This window comes from Oryctolagus cuniculus, chromosome 6 (genome assembly GCF_964237555.1).
Source record: "Oryctolagus cuniculus chromosome 6, mOryCun1.1, whole genome shotgun sequence".
NCBI lineage: Eukaryota > Metazoa > Chordata > Mammalia > Lagomorpha > Leporidae > Oryctolagus > Oryctolagus cuniculus.
This window is the reverse complement of record NC_091437.1, coordinates 37,013,320-37,029,548: the sequence shown is the minus strand read 5'-3', so window position 1 is coordinate 37,029,548 and position 16,229 is coordinate 37,013,320. Positions and strand designations below refer to the sequence as shown.

Here is a 16,229-nt window from a genome sequence, read left to right as displayed (position 1 = left end):
TTGCCTTCCCTGGGGAAGACCATTTTTGCTGGACTTTATTCATTTTGGCAGAGAGAATTTTTTTGCACTTGCATAATTCTCACAGAGTTTACACTCGTTAGCACCCGTGTGCGTCTATGCAAGTGTGTGTTGTGATCACACCAGATGTGGCACTCCATTCTGAATCTTGCTTCTCACGCAATGTGCCTTGGGGGGTCCCACCATAGGACAGTAGCGTTCTGTTGGTGACTTTGACCTGCTGGTTTGAAGGGTCCTCCCTGGTGTCTAACAGAAACCTGACAACTCCCAGCTAACAGCAGCATTTCCACGTGGATGAGAGAGATGAGGGGATGTAGGGTGGGCTCCCAGGGCTCCCTGTTTATCCTTACTTTCTTCCCTCTGCCCCCTTCATTTCCTTCTTGCTTTCTAAAATGAAAAGAGCTCATTATGGCTGTTATCCATTCTGATGATTCGTGCAAAGCATGATTGTTGTGAAATGTTCAGATAACACTGAAAGAGAACAGGAGAGACTGCGAAGCCACCCCTACTGTCACCCAGGAATAACAACAAGTAACATTTTATTGTCCAGTCTTCTAGTTATTTTGATGCAATGTGTACAATTTGTGTCACCACCTTAAAGCATATGGTTCAGTGGCGCCTAATTTCCTTCCCCCCCCCCCCCCCCCCCCCGCCATGCTGTGCAGCCAGCACCACTCTCCAGCTCCAGGACATTTCATGAGCTGGAAGCAGATCTCGTGCCCACCAAGGAGTCCCTCCCCATGCTCCTCTACCTCCAGCCCCTGCCAATCACTGGCTTACTTTTGGTCTCCGTAGACTTGCCTGTTCTGGGTGTATTTCACATAAATGCAATCATATATCATGCAGTCTTTTGTGTCTCACTTCTTTCCCTTGATCATAAGGTTGTTTTGTTTGTTTGTTTGTTTTTACAGGCAGAGTGGACAGTGAGAGAGAGAGACAGAGAGAAAGGTCTTCCTTCTCCGTTGGTTCACCCCTCAATGGCCACTGAGGCCTGCACACTGCAGCCGAGGCACCGTGCTTCTCCTGGTCTCCCATGCAGGTGCAGGGCCCAAGCACTTGGGCCATCCTCCACTGCACTCCCTGGCCACAGCAGAGAGCTGGCCTGGAAGAGGGGCAACCGGGACAGAATCCGGCGCCCTGACCGGGACTAGAACCCAGTGTGCCAGCACCGCAAGGCGGAGGATTAGCCTGTTGAGCTGCAGCGCCAGCCCCAAAAACAACTTTTTAAAGAATGAGTAAAATTAGAGGTATATATGTATGTAAATTTTTTAAAAGAATTATTTATTTATTTGAAAGGCAGAGATACAGAGAGCAGAGAGAGAGAGAGAGAGAGAGTCTTCCATCCATTGATTCGCTCCCCAGATGGCCGCAACAGCCGGACCTGTGCCAATCCGAAGCCAGGAGCCAGAAGCTTCCTCCAGGTCTCCCTCGCGTGTGCAGGGGCCCAAGGACTTGGGCCATCTTCTACTGCTTTCCCAGGCCACTAGCAGGGAGCTGGATCAGAAACAGAACAGCCGGGCTAGAACCTGCACCCACATGGGATGCCGAAACTGCAGATGGGGGCTTCACCTGCTACACCACAGCGCCAGACTCAAATTTATACATAAAAATTTGTTGTTTTTGGTACTTTGGCACACAATTTTTAAAAAGAACTTAAACAAAAACCCAAATAGTATGGAGGAATCTCCCTGCTAGTGACAGTGGGGGTGAAAGTCCCTCCATGACTCTATGGAGACACTGCAATGCCTCTCAACAATCCCTTATGACTGGCGATCTGCTTATGTCAGGTTTGTGGCTATCATTAAGAAGGATGCAGTGAGCTTTTCATAATGTACATCTTTGCGCATCTCTCCCATCATTTCCATTGGATTAATTCCCAGAAGCGCTTTTATTAGGTCAAAGGAGAGGCATACTCTTGAAGTTTTGATGAATGCTGTCGAATTTTCCGCCAAAAATATCAGAGCAGGACCTACTCTGAAGAGCAGGGGATGAGGCACTCGCTCCTCACACAGGCCCCAGGTCGCTTCTCCCAGGGACAGAAAACAGAGACTCCAACAGGCTTTCACCCTGGACAGGAACTGGACAAGACAGGAACCACCCCGCCAGCAGCTCAGTCCCTGTCTTAGCCCTGTGAGCTCCTTAGCAACACTTCAAGGGGATTTTCGTTGCACCAGCAATTTTGCCTAGGATATTTTCTGGCCGTTCCTTGTCTTTTTCTCCATCTGGACGGCCACTGCAAGGCGGCCGGGGACTATGGCTCGTCCACCGTGTGGGCCTGATGCCCTGTGAAATTGTCAGGCACCAGGAAGTTATCAGAACCTGCAAGTTACCATTAGGACGGGAGAGCAGGCAGCTTCCAAGCTCAGACCCAGGAGTGCAGGAGCAGCACCCGTGCCTGCCTCACGCGTCTCCAGAGCTAGCACAGTCTGGCACGCAGTAGCGGCTCAGCGAGGATCCATGCGCTGCATCCGTGAGTAAACATGACTCGCTTTGGAGAGCCCGCGGCGAGGGCAGATCCGCAGATCTGAAGACTCCTGGGTCGGTGCTCCTGTTCTCTGTGGCGCCCCCTTACTGCTTTCACTCTACTCTTTGCACTGCATTTCCACATCCATGACCCCTCGGTTTCCGCGTTTAAGCGAAACAGCCACATTTCCTACGGGTGATCGCCTGTCGGCTGCTCTCGGTCCCCACCGGCACTCTGAGGCCTCTTCCCGGAGGTGAGGGCCAGGAAGGGAGCTTCCCAGGTGTGCTCAGCCCTGGCTGCTCTGTGCCCCCTTTGCTGGGATGCTGTGCTGTGGGCTGCAGTCAGCACGAGAGCTATTTCTGACTAAGTGGCTACCTAATCTCGCATAACCCTTGGCGATTCAGGCCAAGGTCATTCATTCGGCTTAGTGCCTGAAAGACACTTCTGAGCAGTGATCCCCCTTCCTGGGAGTCCCTTCAGAGACCCAGAGCTAGGAGGGTCCACGACAGCAGTGCCCGCGGCAGCAGCTCCAGGCCCCCACTGCACAGCCCAGCTAGGACCCCACCCCCCAGCACAACTCTGCCTCTGCAGCCCCCGTGAGGATCCCCAAGTGTGCTGTTCGCCATTGTCCCTGGAACCTGGGTGGAATACGAACTCAGGAGGCAGCGTGTTGGGACACCTCACACACACACACACACACACACGCACACTCCATCCTGCTTCTCCCCCAAAAATGGAGCTGCAGGAACTGAAGCTACACAAGAGAGCCCAAGGAGGAGGAAGACATTTGTCCCCCTACAGGAGAAGTGACAAATCCACACTTGAATCTCAATTGTGTTTTATTACAAAAGAGAGTAGCATTCAAGGCCCTTTGGATCTACTCCCAAATGCCGTTCCTGTCTCATCAGCGAGCCCGCCTCCAACAAGCCCGGCGTCCACCAGCTGCGCACTGAGTGCGTGGTGAGTGGAATTTGCTGTCTGCTCCCTCACACTGGCTGCCACCCCTGAGCCCCTGGGCCTTTGCACGTGCAGCCTCCTCCACCTGATGAGTCCTCCTCCACGTGCACTACCTTCACAGCCCCGTTCAAAGCCCAGTGCCTCAAAGCCGCCTTGCCAGCCCTCTCTAAACAGAGCCAGTCGTCCTTTGGTCCATGTGTTGCTAGCACATAGCTCACACCTCCATCTGGAGCTTACAATGTAACTGGTGATGCACTCTTCTGTCTCTTCCATCAGACTGGCAATTCCTGGAGCACAGGTTCTGGCTCTCAGTGGTCACCGGATGTCCAGCACATGTGGCTTCCTGGCACTCACTGGGCCCCTGTAAATACCCATTTGTGGGATGGGTGGATGTCTGGAGACACTGGGAAAGGTGCAGTTCACAGCATTCGGCCTGGGCTGATGCAGGGAGAGAGAAAAACACGAGGACAGTTGCCTGAGTGCATGCGCCACAGATTCATGGCATCAATATAGCATTTCTCTTAAAATCTTTCCATCTCAGTAACACTCAGTGTTCATCATAAAGAACACAGCACAGCTGTAGGGAAACAACCTTTTTAAAAGATGGCCAACTTAAAAGTTATTCTGACTTATTTGAAAAGGAGAGAGAGCGAGAGAAAGTGAGTGAGCCCCCATTCACTGGCTCATTCTCAAGATGCCAGCAACAGCTGGTGCCAGGCCAGGCTGCAGTCAGGAGTCTGGAACTCCATCCAGGCCCCCCATGTGGGTGGCAGGGGCCCAGGTCTTTGAGCCATCACCTGCTGCCTCCCAGGGTGTGCATTTGCAGGAAGCTGGAATTGGAACCTGGAGCTGGTTATCAAAACCGAGTAGACCAGTGGCCAGTGCTGGAAGGCAGTAGGTATAGCCGCTGCCTGCGATGCCCGCATCCCATAGGAGCACCAGTTCATGACCTGGCTGCTTCGCTTTTGATCCAGCTCCCTGCTAATGCTCAGAAAAGCAGCAAGAAGGTGGCCCCTGGCACCCATGTGGGAGACTGGGAGGAAGCTCCTGGCCCCTGGCTTTGGCCTGGCCCAGGCCTGGCTGCTGAGGCCATCTAGGCAGTGAACTAGGAGATGGAAGATCTCTCTGTCTCCATCTCTCCCTCTCTTAACTCTGACTTTCAAATAAAATGATAAGAACAAAGTACTCCAATGTGGGATGCAGGCCAGTACAGCCTGCTGAAGATTTCTGGTTATGCGATCAAAGACAGCTTCAAGCAGACTCTGTCCCAAACCTTGTTCCCCAGCATCCAGTCTGCACTGAGACAGTGAGGCTGCCTCCGGAAGAGGCAGAGCAGCAGATGCAGAGGAAGTCCTAGAGCTGTCCGAGTCCCGAGTCCCACGCTCCTTAGGTCTGGACGCACCGTGGCCTTCCTGAGCGCGGCTGCTCAACTGGCCCTTAAGATTCCACAGCCAACACTTGGTCCCCTTGTGCTCTTTCCCCTGTGAGATGAATTTCTGTCACTTGTCTGGGGACAGGTCCAGCCACACACACAATGCATCCTGAATGTAGCGCCACGACCTGGTACACGCACGTGCACAGTGTCACTTTCAATGCTGGCAGGATACCGTTTGGGTTTCCATTTTTATCCAATCCCCTGTCACTGCAGAACTCTATTATTTCCATTTCGTTCCCACTGTGGGCCATGCTGTATTTTATCAGAATGAATTCCTAAGGAAGGAATGACTACAGTAGATGGCATTCATATTTGCAAGGTTTTGTGACACAGCCTATGACGGCCTTGGTGGCCTGTGACTGTTTCCTCTCTCAGTGTCACTGCCCACACAGTCACTGGACACCTTCATGGAATTACATTACTTCAGTCTGAGTTGGCCCCAGTGACTCTGACCTTCATTGGTCCTTTGAGAGGAGGTCCAAGGTTTGGCACCAATCTACCTATGAACTGTGCCCAAGGATTCCGCTGAAAAAAGTAGGTGTGGGGTCAGTCATGGTCAGGAGTTTTCAGGGGATTTTGTAAACACAGAGACAAGCTCCAGAGTATACACTGGATACCAGGTCTAGCTGGGCCCTGAGTGTGGACAAAGGAGTACCCAGCTGCAGGGCCACTGGCTGGGTCCCAAGAGTTTGGCCCAGAGGACAAGAGAAGGACGTGGCTGTGAGGACACAGTTGGCACCTGAATCCAGGGGGTGGAGGACAGTCCTCAGGCTGGGGGGTGAAGGACAAGCTGGCCCATGCTCCCTGTTCCAAGCACTGTGCTCAATGCTGGGTGACAGTGGGGGACAAGGCAGACACAGCCCCACCTCCCTGGGGCTCAGAGTCTGGCAGCAAATGCGGATGCTGAACGAGGAGTGAGGGTCACCACAAGGCCAGGGCTGAGTGCCTGGGGCCAACAGGGCAGGGCTCATCTTGTTCAGGGGATGTGAAAACTTCCTAAAAGTGTAGTTCCAGCTGACACTTGGAGGGTGTACCTAAGTCCAGGGGAGAGTGTGCAAGTATCCCAGCCAGAGAAAAGCCCATGAAAAGGCCTGGAAATAAGAAAGGAGAGCACTTAACGGTCAGAGACAACATTCTGCATGGCTTGAACATACAGAATCCAGGGACAAGAACAGACCAGGTGGGCTGGGTGTGATGGTGCAACCAGTTAAGCCACTGCTTGTGATACCTACAACCCATATCAGAGTGCCAGTTTAAGTCCTGGCTACCTGGCTTCTGAACCAGCTTCCTGCTACTGTGCCTGGGAGGCAGCAGATGATGATCCAAGTACTTGGGTCCCTGCCAGCCATGTGGAGACCTGGCTAGAATTCCTGGCTCTAAGCTTTGGGTTGTCCAGTCCTGGCTGGCATTTTGGGAATGAACCAGCAATGGAAAATCTCCCCCTCTCTCTCCCTTTCTGTTGCTCTGCTTTTCAAAGAAATACAATAAACATTGTTTTTTAAAAGAGTGCAACATGAAGTTGCAGAGGTGGACAAGACAGCTCATGGCCACACCTAGTGGCCCATACTACAGGCTATTTGTGGAAGGCAACGGGGTGCCTTGGAGGAGTAGAGTTGGGGACAGGTGTGATCTGTGATTTTTTCATCAGGAGGAGGAGATAGAGACTAAATCTCAAGGAATGGAGTCCACGCCTGCCACTTGTGGCCTGTGGAGGGCCAAGGCTGTACGACAGTTTCTCCGCCCACTACATGAGAGTCTCAGACCTTGTGGCTCAGCCCACTGAATGAAGGACCAGACCCCCAGAGCCTCAACCAGACTCAGCACGGCTGATGCCTTCTGTGGGTTGCCCCTCACCTGGGGCCTGCTGTCTTTTAATAGACAAATGTAGCATGCTCAAGTAGCAGTGTGCATACAAATATTTCTCTAATTTCTGCATAAAGATGTAATAGTACTATACCCTACCCACACCTGCCTCCCATACGGACAAGTATCTTTTCCATGAAATCAACTGGAACTAGATAATGGGACTAAAAGTGCTTCGGAAAAAGGGGGGAGGGTGGCTAGAATGGGGACTTTCAAACTTCATTACTTCATTTCTCTTTTAAGCAGCATGTCTGTTTTTTTTTTTTTTTCAAATAAGATCTTACTGTCCACCACTACATCCATCTGTTCCTATGATGTCACCTTTTGGAAACCTCTCAGATGTGACAAGTCCAAAACTAAGGTCCTGGATTCTGCTGTCCTCCTCACAGCTGCTCCGCCGTTATCTTCTTTATCTCCATTCTGACACCTCCTGCCACCCAGGTTCTTATGCCAGACGCAGGGCAGACAGCACTTACGCCCTCGCCATCACTGTGCTGAGCACTCTTCTCCCACATGGGTCCCCAGGCACCACCACCACCCTTCTGGCCCACCGTCACTCACATGGGTCCTACACTAGCCCCTCCCTCGTCTCTCCCAGCTTGCACCTGCCCCTTTCCAGTTCAATGCTCACACACTGGTCAGAGCAGAACACACAGAGAAATCCATGCACACATCAAGTGAGCTTGGCTGATGAGTCTGCCTCAACTTAGCACACCCGTAGTACCCAAATCAAGAGGCACGACACCACCAACATCCTGGTGCCCACCCCATGCCCTCTCCGTCACCCCACATCTGTCTGACCTGTAACATCACCAACTGGTTTGAATTCCCTGTGAAGGCGTCTTGTGCTTACTTCAACGTACTCCTCATCGTGTTTGGGAAAGCTGCCCATACTCCTTGTTTTTGTTGCTGTATAGTATTCCCTTGTGTGAATATATCATGATTTATTCAGTTAAGTACTGAGAGGCATTTGAGTGGTCTATAGATTGCGGCTGTTACAGAGAGGAAAGTTGTCAATATTTTTGTCTTTGGTCCATGGAAGTATGCATTTCTGTTGAGTGGCTACAGGGAGTAGGGTTGCTTCATTGTAAGGAATGCTTATGTTTTTGGAGTGATATTTTTTAAAGCACAATCAGACTGCAGAATTCCCCTCCTTCAGGCCTCCCTGGCTTCCCACTGCATTCAGAATGAAGTCCAGGCTTTGATCTTGGCCGAAAAAGGCCTTGCACGTCCCAGTGTCCACTGAGCTCCTCCCTACCATCTTGAACCCTGCCCTCGCACAGTCTGCTCAGCCTTCTTCCCACTCTTGGAGCTGCTCAGTTCTTTCTCAGCCAAAGAGCCCACCCACTCGACAGGCCGCAGCCTCCCGCCGGCCGGCTTGCTCATCCTTTACGTCAGGTCAAATAGGTTTTCTCAGAAAGGCTGCTCTGAAATAGCACTCACATTACTGCGTCTCACTGCACAGTGCACGAGCTGCACTTAGTCGCAATTTGAATCATCTGATTATCGATCACTGCCCTGCCCCATAGCCTGTAAGGATCAAGAGACTGGGACTATTCCGTATCGGGACCGCCCACACCCTACCCCCAGAAATCCATTCATCCCCACAGAGCCCTAAGTTTAGAAACACAGCACAGAAAACACCACATTACACAAACATCCGTGGGAGAAAATAGGAAGACCTGATCACCTAGCACTGAGAATATACTAAGTTCTCAATAAATACCAGTGTGGTCAAGAAAACAAACAAGAGAAGAGCAAGCTCCCAAAGTCACACAGAGACCAGCATGTACGGCTTGGCTCTGTCACTTACTACCCTTGTGCTCCATGGAAGTTACCTAAGCTCTCTGGGCCCCAGTCTCCTCTTCCGTATAACAGGTGCTTTCCTATGGACTCCCAGGTGGAGGGTGGTTGTAGGGACCACGGATAGATGAGCACGGGTGTACACCATCTGCACAGTGCTGGGTGCATGCTGAGTGCTGACTAAGTGGTACCTTCCTTTTGTATAAGCTCACTTATGCCTCGATCCTAGGGATGGGCACTGCTCTAAATCTCCGTCTCATAGATGGAGAAACCAAGGCCCTGGGAGATTAAATGCCTTACCCAAGAATTCTAGCTCCAAGGTGTTGGTGGCGGCCGAGGAAGGAGCAGTGGTCCTAACAGCCAGCAGCCCCACTCCCCGCCCCCACCCACAGCCATTCGGCCCCATGAAGCCCTAAGGTTAGGAACTCAGTATGAAACCATTGGGTTACACAAACATCCATTAATAGCTTTAAAGAGAGAAAACAGAAATCTGATCACATACAAATTTTAAACTTCTGTATGCCACAAACAAGGTCAACAGATAAATGAGAGTGTGGGAGAAAACATTTGAGCTTCCTGTGACAAAGGCTCACTATCCCAGGCGTGAACACGCATCTGCAAGCTAACTGGCAAACATATAAATGGTCCAGAGGACAAATGGGCAAAGAATGGCAACAGTTGACACAAGAGGAAATGAAAACGAGCCACAAATATATGTGGAAGTACAGAAATGAAAATTAAATAGAGAGCTCTCCTATGTCTCCTAATGTTGGCAAAAATGAAAACTATGGATCACATTTATAGCTGATGACAGCCTAAGAAAACCGATGCCATCATAGCTGTTGTGGGGCTGAAAAAATTACAATCTTTTAGGAAAATTTCCCAAAATGTGACAATTTTCAGAGATGAAGGCAATAATACATACAAGTAGGCTGATAGATAGGTAGCTACAAGAAGACTATGCAGCGTGATGTCTATACTGTCGACAACCTAGAAACATCCCGTGCACACCAACACAGTGGCCGAGTGAGTGCATAGCCGTTAGAACACACGAGGAAGCGCCATGCGTGCTCACTCAAGCTGTCTCCAAGGTGTACGGAATGAAGAAAGGAGGTGAAGGAGTCCTACTGGTGCCTGGACACCATTCTGCTAGAAACCAAGCCACCAAAATACACTTAGGCAATTCCCTCGGAGCACGCATGAAAGAAGGAGGATGCAAAGAAAGAAGTGGGGAAATCCAATTTCTGATGACGGTGTGTCAGAGGGCTTGGACTGGAGGATGCTAGTTTTGCTTCAGATGCACTTTCAAGTTTAATATTGTAATAAGCATATATTATATCACAAGTTTGAATATACATATTTGGAGATATATATATATATATATATATGTATGTATATATATTGCCTGTCCACCTAGTCTTGTAAAATCTTTTCTGCACTAACACTTATCTCACTTGAGTTCCTACAAACAAGTTGCTGGCTGGAGAAAGGCTGTTAATCGTCTCCTGAACAACTTCCCCTGATGAACTTCTTGGCTTACTGGGGATGAAACCTTTTAGCATCATTATTTTATTTTTTAAAGATTTATTCATGTACTTATTTGAAAGGCAGAGGCAGAGAGGGAGAACTCTTCCATCGCTGGTTCACTCCCCAAATGTCCGCAACAGTGGGACATGAACCAATCTGAAGCCAGGAGCCAGGAGCTTTTCTGGGTCTCCCATGTGGGTGCAGGGGCCCAAGGACTTGGGCCATCTTCTACTGCTTTCCCAGGCCATAGCAAAGAGCTGGATTGGAAGTGGAGCAGCCAGAACTCGAACTGACGCCCATATGGGAAAGCAGAAGAAGATGGCCCAAGTCCTTGGGTTCCTGCACTCTCACGGGAGATCCGGAGGAAGCTCCTGGCTTCAGATTGGCTCAGGTCCCGCTGTTGTGGCCATCTGGGGAGTGAACCAGTGATGGAAGAGTTCTCCATGTGGGTGCAGGAGTTCAGGCACTTGGGCCATCTTCTTCTGCTTTCCCAGGCCATAGCAGAGAGCTGCATTGGAAGTGGAACAGCCAGGACTCGAACTGGCACCCATATGGGATGCTGGTGCCACAGGTGGAGGCTTAGCCCACTATGCCACAACGCCGGCTCCAGCATTGTTATTTTAAAAACAAATATATGCACTGAAGGTGTAATACATGTTTATAGTACAAAACTCCAAAACGAACAAAAGGGTATGTAGTAAAAATGAGCGCCACGCCTCCCCTATTATCCTGGCTACTCTCTTAGCCTCGTTCTGGGAGGCAATCAATACTCCAGCTCCTGGAGTGTCCTTCAGAGGTGGTCTATGCACAGCTTAGCATATATGCACATATTTTATTCCTTATGCACAAATGCTCTGTGTCAAGTGTGTGCACCCAAACAAACGCATTCCTAAGGAAGATGTCTCTCCATTGCTTGCAGACAGAAGCTGACTGGTACCAAGGCAGCTGCTTCTCATCTAAGAAGCCTGTTACCCGAGTGAGACAACTCATCCATCCACGCACATTCGCTCATGAGTGTGGGCTACACGGTCACTCTGTGCCAGGCGCTAGGCCAGAAGCTGCAGATAAACAGCAGGAAAGATAAGGGCCTCGCTCTCACTTTGCTAAGCTCCTGGGGCCGAATGAAGTCATGTAGAGGAAGACGAGCCCTAAAAGAAAACAAAGTTCAGAAGACAGAATGCATGATGGGAAGTGTATTCTCCATTAAGAGAAGAGAGGGGGCAGGCAGCAGGCGGTGGGGAGAGGGCCGGCTTTGGATGGAGTAGACAGAGCGCTCCCCAAGCGGGTGACACTTAAGCAGACATTGAATGAAAGGAAGTTGGTGCTGCAGAGCTTTTCTCATCCTAACGGCTTTCCAAGGAGCATTCCATGGGCAGTGTCTCGGCCGGGCCCCAAACTCCTGGCTGGTGTAGGACCCCAGCTCTGCCCTAGAACGCTGGTGAGTTTTGGGCAAATTACTGCAGCTGCTGCGCCCCAGGGTTCTCATCTCTAAGATGAAGCTGTGGGAATGTAATGGAAGAATAAATGATCTTTATGAGCTGGCCTAAACAAAGTGATCAAAAATTGATAATATCAGGGACAAAGTTTTCCTAAGATGGTGCAAACAGAACGCTCTATCAAGAAAGAAATGGATGACAATTTTCTTCTTCAAAATCAGAAGTGTGGGGTCGGTGCTATGGTGTAGTAGGTTAAGCCTCCACCTGCAGCACTGGCATCACATTTGTACACAAGTTCAAGTCCCAGCTGCTCCACTTCCAATCCTGCTCCCTGCTAATGTGCCTGGAAAAGTAATGGAAGATGGCCCAAGTGCTTGGGCCCCTGCACCCACGTGGGAGACCTAGAAAAACTTCCTGGCTCTTGGCTTTGGATTGGCTCAGCTCTGGCCATTGTGGCCAATTGAGGAGTGAACCAGAGGATAGAAGATCTCTCTGTCTCTCTGTAACTGTGCCTCTCAAATAAATAAATCTTTATATAAAAAATGAGACGCATTCATGTGATGACAGACATCCTTACGAGTGAAATGATCAGGAGAACGTATTTGCAAATCATGTATCTCCCAGAAGGTTTGTACACAGAATGCAAAAAGAACCCTCAAAGCTCCACGGTAAGAGAATAAAATAACCCAATAAGAAATACCCCAACTCTGCCTTTCAAATAATAAATCTTAAGGAAAAAAAGAAAGAAAGAAAAAATGGACCAAAGATTTAATCAGTTCACCCCACAGGACCCACTGAAGACAGAGAAACACAGGAGGAGGACACCTGACAGGAGTCACTATTAGGGAAACTAATATATATGTGTATATATATATATTAATAATATATATATATGATATAAATGCCTTTCAAGTAAATAAAAAATTTTAAAAAGAGGAGGCATTTCCACCCACTAAATATTTGAAGACATTCTTAATAATCTGGCTTTGTTACTCTCCATATAAAGATAAGCGGCTGGTACTGTGGCACAGAGGGTGGGGCTGATCCAGCCCCCTGCTGATGTACCTGGGAAAGCAGTAGAAGATGGCCCAAAGCCTTGGCCCCCACACCCACGAGGGAGACCCTGATGGAGTTCCAGGCTCCTGGTTTCTGCCTGGCCCAACCTTAGCTGTTGTGGCCATTTTGGGGTTGGAGGAGTGAACCAGCAGATGGAAGATTTCTCTCCCCCTCTCTAACTGTGCCTTTCAAATAAATAAAATAAATCTTAAAAAAAAGTCTGCAAATATACGAAAGTGCACTTTTGTCGGGAAGGATGGGAGGAGCCCTAGGCATCCCACCCTCCCACATCAGCCGCTTCAGAGACGCGTGCCCCGGGACCTCCCAATGCGTCTGACACAGCTGTGTCCTCTCGAGATTCGGATTCACATTGCCGCATTTGCTCTCACTGACCCATCAGGGAGCCCAGCCTTGAAAGACTGGCATCTGGGACACTAGCTCACCCTCACATCAAGTCACAGCTTTTCGGGGTTGGACAGAGTCTTGGGGTTATCCAGTTCTTTACAGGTCATCCAGGCCCTTCCCATGCCCGTTCACCCCTCCCCAACAACGCTCCGTCTCTCAGTACAGCCCCTCCCACAGCCCCGCCTCCTCTAAGCCCCAGCTGCCACTTCTCATTGGCCACATCCATTTGCAGTCACTAGTCAAATCATTCCAAGCTCAACGACTCATTCATGGGCACGTTCCTTCCTTCATTCACTCAAACGTACTTACTAAGCACCTACAGTGTACCAGGTGCTGGGATAACCTGCAGGAGTACTGGTGCCTTCTGAACAGGATATGCACAGTTCTGCTAACATCCCAGTTGGCGAGACAGATCCTAACCCCAAAACATATTTCATAACATCCATAAAATAGAAACACACGGTGTAGGGAGACTGATCCTGGCCAGTCCAGACTTCCCTGAGGACAGAGATATTGACCTGAGACCTGCAGGAGAGGGGAAAGTTGGCCAAGTTCAGAGCAGATGGAATTCAAGGCAAAGGGTCTAAGAGACCAGGGTGGCTCAAGTGTGCCGTGGGTACCAGCAGATACTGAGAACACAGGGTACAATGACAGCTCTTCCAGGGAAATACTTGGGGACTTTTGCCACCGGCCTTAGAGTCGCCCTTCCCCTTTCTCTTGGGGTTCTTTGTATGCAACAGAATCCTTTGTGGGGCTCAGAAGGAACCATCATACCTGGGTTGCATCACTCACTGTGTGGAAACAAATAGGCAACCATTTACTTCCCGTGTCTCATTTTTCCCACCTGTAAAATGAGTCCAAGGTTATAGCCGGGGTTGTTGTGAGGATTAACTGTGTGCTCCATGTCCGGTAGCTAGTGTTGCTGCTACTGCTATTGTTCCTAATATAATTGGACATGCCAGCGTTCCTGTCCTTGGAGGTGCAGTCTTCCCATGGCCAAATATGGAGCCCACACAGGGCCAGGGAGGGTCTCCCAGCCCCTAGATTCCTATAGACAAAATCTAGGCAGTGACTCAGTTGGCAGGCTATTCCTTGAATTCATCAAGTAAGTTCTGGGAGTGGACTTGTGCTTGCCAGTGACAGGAGCAGGACAGTGGAGGACAGCTAAGACCCAGGGAGGTCCCAGAGATGACAGATCTGTGCAGCCAGTTGACATGAGCCACCCCTGCCTCCCACCCCGAAAGCTGGAGCCATGCTGTCAGTAACGGGAGCCCCACTAAATTCTCTCTGGGTGAGGAGTCACGGGTTCTGCAGTCCCAGAAAAGCACCTTTGGTCCAGCGAGAGGGTGCCTTTGGACTGATAAAGAGTCGCCATGGCCAGTTATGGGTAGGAATATTGCAAGGGGCTAAAGCTATTTTTTGCCACACACTCTATCTCTCCGGCAGGCACAGTGACATTACTCAGGATCCAAATAGCCCCAGCCGGAGAAGGTCATGGAGCTCACGGCTGGAAGGCCCGCCTCTCAAGGCCAGGTTAGGGGTGGGAGGAGATCCACACACTCCATTGGGACCTTGAGCTGTCACCTCTTCTGTCCCCAAGCTCCAGGCCCAGCCCCCATGCTGCTGAACTGAATCCCCCTGAGCCCTGAGTGTGGTGGCAACTGTCTATTTTTAGCCTATGATTCCCCAAGAATGCAGTGGGCCCTTGTGGAGAAGGCGGAGGGAGGAGGGGGGAGGAAGAGGAGAAGCTTCAAGGACTGAAGGGCCAGGGAGGACACAGCCCAGCCCAAACCCAAGTTCATCCCGGTGACGGGCCAGCTGCCAAGACACGGCCAATGTCTCTCCCTTACTGGCCTTCCCCAGCTCAGGGCCCTCCTCTTCCTCCCAGTAGGCTCTAGGGGCCTATGGGCTTCCGTTCCTCTTTTAGCCGCCTTTGAGCTCCAGGGCCAATGGGGTTCTCATCCCCAGCCACCGTGGGTGTGGAGCAGGAGCCTGCCACGCTTCCCCACTGCCTCCTCGGAACGCATCTCTGGCCTGCCCAGCAGCCCAGCAGCCTAACAGTCACTTAATGATATGACGGAAGGGCGGCTTGCACCATTTGTCCCGTAGGTAAAAGGCCTTCATAATGGAAGGAGCAGTGAGAAGTTACAGACGTTTAGAAACTATTGCGAAACCCTTACGCGGAGCCCTGAGTTGCTGGTTCCTGCCCCTTTGCTAAGCTCCCCGGAGCCCCCAGGGCCGCATCTTCGCCTCCCTGACCCACAGGAGGCTGCACTTACCCTTTTTTCTGTCCGATTCCACCTTCCTGCCACCTTCTCTCCAGGACGTTTGGGGCCTGCAGGAGAGACTGGGGGAAGGGAAACCATCAGGCCTAGGAGCTCAGATCCTGCCTCTCCCACATGGTGTCAGTGTGACCTGGGGCAGGATACCCCAGCCACTGCTGCACCTGCCAACCTGAGGGAGCTGTCGCAGGGACTCCCAGAATATGTGTAGAATGATGGGCACATAGCAGGTGCTTACTAATGGCTGCTGCTGTCTTACTAGAATCCCATACGTGAAAGGCAGGCATTTGGCAGAGCAGCTAAGACTGCTTGAGTTGCCTTCAGCCCACATCAGAGTGCTGGAGCCGGAGTCCTGGTTCGGCTCCTGATTCCAGCTTCAAGCCAGTGTGAGCCCTGGGAGCGGCAAGTGATGACTCGGGTAGTGGGGTTCCTGCCACTCGTGTGGGAGACCCAGACTGAGTTCCTAGCTCCTGGCTTTGGTCTGGCTCAGTCCCCAGCTACTGTGGGTATTAGGGGAGTAAACCAGCAGATGGAAGATACCTTTCTTTCTTTATCTCTCTCTCTCTCTCTCATAAAATGAATATTAAAAAAGTAAAGGATTATTATATTTAAAAAGATTCAACAAATGGTGCAGAGAACCTAACTTTGGGATATGCAAAGGGGGTGAAATCTCCAGAATTCAGCTACATTTATGGTTTAATTTTAATTTTCCCCACCACGATTTACTTCCCACAGCCACAAACACATAGGCCCGTCCCTTATCTCTGAAATTCAGTTTCCAGCTAAGGAAACTAGTAGTCTGGGAGGTAAGGACATAGGAATTGTGGCCTGGGGCACTCCAGGGAGTGAGCTGTGCCCATCTCCCTGTCAGAGGCCTTTTCCAAACACCACCCAAAAGCACACATGGCTCTCTTCTCTGGAGCAAGGAGGAAAGGATTCGAAATCCATGAGGGACTTCAAAACGTGGAAAACAGCATTCAAAG

At 50.5% G+C, this 16,229-nt stretch overlaps 1 long non-coding RNA gene across 1 annotated transcript; it reads right to left on the bottom strand.

The window, feature by feature from the left end:
• Window positions 1-1,270: 1,270 nt before the first annotated feature.
• On the bottom strand, window positions 1,271-15,452 carry LOC138850183 (uncharacterized). The gene is made up of 2 exons (XR_011389812.1): window positions 15,244-15,452; window positions 1,271-1,512 (listed from the first exon to the last, which is right to left on the bottom strand). It is a non-coding gene; the product is annotated as an uncharacterized lncRNA (long non-coding RNA).
• Window positions 15,453-16,229: the final 777 nt, after the last annotated feature.